Genomic DNA, 3,511 nt, shown 5'->3' with positions numbered 1-3,511 from the left:
TGAATATTAATGTATCAGTATTGACTCATTGATGATGGAGAAAAAGCAAACAGAATTTAAGAGTTTGTTTTGCTTTTTTACACTCTTTAAAATATTTTTAAAATTTTGTTTATTATTATTGTTTTGAGACAGGGTCTCACTGTGTAGCTCTGACTCTCCTGAAACTCACTTTCCTGTGTTTTGCCTGAATATATACATGTGTACCGTGTCTGAAGTGGTCAGAAGAGGGTGTTGGATCCCCTGGGACCATCTATGGAGTCATAGACTGTTGGGAGCACCCATATAGGTGCTCTTTATTTTTTGAGACAAGGTCTCAAACTTCTTATGTAGTCAAGGGTAACCATAAACACTCGAATCTTCTGTCTCCTGAGTGCTATGATTATAAGCAAATACCACCAATAAAACTTTAAGATTTATTTGGTGGTAGTATTGGGGGTGTTGTTTTAAGACAGGGTTTCTCTATGTATCCATGGCTGTCCTGGAACTCCCTCTGTAGGCCAGGCTGGCCTTGAACAAGTTGTTTGTTTGTTTGAGGACTGGCAAGAAAGTTTAGTGGGTAGAGAGGCTCCAACAGACTATAGTGGCAGGCTAATACAGAAGATTGCCTCGAATTTGAAGCCAGTCTGGGTTACATAGTGAAACTCTGTCACAAGACAAAGCAAAATGTAAGTACTCAAAAAAATCAATGGTGCTTTCAATAACACCCAAGGAGAACTCTACTCTCACTTGTAACATCAATCCATACTTCTCTTCAAGTGTGTATTTATTGCTAGAGTGAGGGATCCAGTAATCCCAACACTCAGGGGGCCAAGTCAGGAAGATCAACGGTGCAAGGCCAGCCAGGCCTACATAGTGAGACCTGATCTCAAAAAGAAAATACAATTAAAAATTTGAATGTACATTTTAAAAAAGAAAAAAAAATATTTTTGTAACTTTAATTTTTCCAAACTTTATTTTTAATGATGGTTCTTAAACACTTTAACCTCCCTTGTAGCCCACCACCCACCAGAGGTAGTAGAAAAGAAAGGATGGGGGTTGTGGGGGAGGAAAGTGGACCTGTTTAGAAAGGTTCTTTGGGGCAGCTCCCATCTGTGTCTGGAAATTGGCAGTTCAGTTCACAGGTTAGCAGCGGCAACTCGTTCCACTGGCAAACACTCCACAGCTACACCAGCAGTCTGGCTCAACAGAGTCGGGATAGCAAACATGAATCGCAGCGGAGTCACTACCTAGCAGAGACAGCCAGGCCTCAAGGGCCAGCAGGAACGTCAGGAGAAGTTCTCAGCTGTGCCTCTCTCATTGAAGCGAAGATCAGCGAAGACACGAGACTAACAAGCGTTGCACAGCGCACTCTATAAGCAAGCCTTGCTTAGCCCACCCACCCCCGTCACTATCCAGAGTCCTTTTTGTATTCCCTCCAGTCATCACGTGTCCTTCACAGTCTTGCCTCTGCACATGCATCTGTCTCAGCTGACATCACTTCGTCAATCAAGCCAAGCCCACGCAGCCCATCACCAGAAGTTTTTTGGTGTTTCTCTCTATGGAGTCTTGACAAATGGAGGCTCCATTATGCATTGAAAGGCAGACCAATACATGTGTGTTGTGAGCAAAGAATCCCTCATCATGTGTTCTTTCACATGCTTGCCATAGCAGAACATCCTTTCATCTGTCTGCTCCAGTGAAACATTCCTTCACAAGTCTGCCTTAGCCTTTCAACCTGTGTCCACTCCAGGAAAACACACCTTCACATGTCTGTCCCAGCAAAACATCATCCAACAGACTTTCCAAAGAACCCTCAAGTTTCCACTTCATATTTTTGTGTGTACGTAGAACCCAGGCGGGCATCAAAATCCCCGACTCAGGCTCCAGTGCGAGTGCCCCTGATACTCCTATCAGAGACAAGAGGGACAGATAGGGACTCTCATATTCTTTGAGGAGGCATTTATACTTCCTGCTATAGAATGGCATTTGCAGGTGCACTTTGCAAATAGCAGGAATACCACCAATGATCTGCCTGTTAACCTGTAGACCAGGTGAAGGAGGAGCAGCAGGGGGAATGTCCCCCAGCCCCTTGGGTGCATGCAAACCCAGCTGTACAGAGGTGGGGGAGGACGAGGAAGAGTGTGCCAACCCTTCCGCCCTCAAGAGACAAGGCTGGGCAGCTGACCTGGTGGTCTCACGATGGAGCTGTGGCGGTTCTGGAACTTGCTGTGCAGAATAGCCTGGCCTCAAACTCACAGAGACCTGCCTGCCTCTGTCTCCCAAGTGTTGGGTTAAAAGGCACGTGCTGATATATCTGGCCTGCTCGCCAGGTTGTGAATTCTTTCTTCTCAGCTTGCTGGCTCTCTGGAAAGTCATAGCTCAGAGTCATTTCCAGTCTGGGTGTATTGGCATCTGCGGTGGCAGGCAGTGATTTGTGGATTTGTGGTCCTTCTGGAACCGCAAGCACACCCAAGTGCCCCTCTGCCCTGCACAACCACAGACTGTGGCCTTTGTGTACTTCAGTGACTTCATGTTTCAAGGATGTGGGTTCTGATGTGCTGTCAAGTAGGAAAAAAAAAAAAAAATGAGCTTATGGGGTGCTCAACTCTACTCAGCCGGCCAGGGGGCCAAGTACTTGACCAGAAGGTTTCCTTGGGACATGGTGCACTGTAAACAAAGCTGTCACCTCCCAGCCTCCCTTCCTCTCATCTGTCACAATCCATGCTTTTCACCCGTAGATGACCCCACTCCACCAAGGAGCCTTTTCCATTTGCAAAATTAGGCCTATCTTTTAAAGAGGGGACACTTACCGTTCCCCAGGGACAAGTCTGTTGAGCAGGGCTTTCCCCCAGCATGCTGTAAAAGCTCCCAAGGCTCCTTCTTGCCCTTTTGAAAATGAGGGTTTTAACATGGAGAGTTTACGTTTTCTGCTAGACCCAGACTGGAATAAAAACCATCTTCTTAAACAAACACGCATAAATGGGGAGGCTCAGGAAGGAGGATTGCCTTGAGTTCAAGGATAATCCCCGTTTTAAATATTTGTTTTGCTTTTGCTTTGTGTTTGTTTGTTTTGTTTTTGGGACAGGGTTTCTCTGTGTAGTCCTGACTGTCCTAGAATTCACTCCATAGAGGGAGCGGGCCTCAAACTCAGAGATCGACCTGCCTCTGCCTCCCAAGTGCTGGGATTACAGGCATGCACCATCACCACCCGGCTTGCTTTGGGTTTTTTGGACCCCAGGCCGCCCTTGATTCTCCTGGTTCTCTTCTGCCTCTACTTCCCATGCACTTTAAGCGTTGACCACTACTCCCAGCTTTCTCTTTGCCAGAAGATAAAGAGGTAGTAGAGGAGCTGACAAGACTGCTCAACAACTGCTCTTAGCACAGGTTGCTTTTCCGGAGGATCCAAGTTCAATTCCCTGCACCCAATTCTCCAGTTCAGTGGGATCTGGCGCCGTCTCCTGGCCACCTTGGGAACTGCATTCCTGTGGTTCATCGACCTTCATGCAGGGAAACCCCATACTCATAAAATAAG

Source organism: Mus pahari, chromosome 10 (genome assembly GCF_900095145.1).
Source record: "Mus pahari chromosome 10, PAHARI_EIJ_v1.1, whole genome shotgun sequence".
In the NCBI taxonomy this organism is placed as follows: domain Eukaryota; kingdom Metazoa; phylum Chordata; class Mammalia; order Rodentia; family Muridae; genus Mus; species Mus pahari.
The sequence above is the reverse complement of the archived record's forward strand: the minus strand, read 5'-3'. Positions refer to the sequence as shown.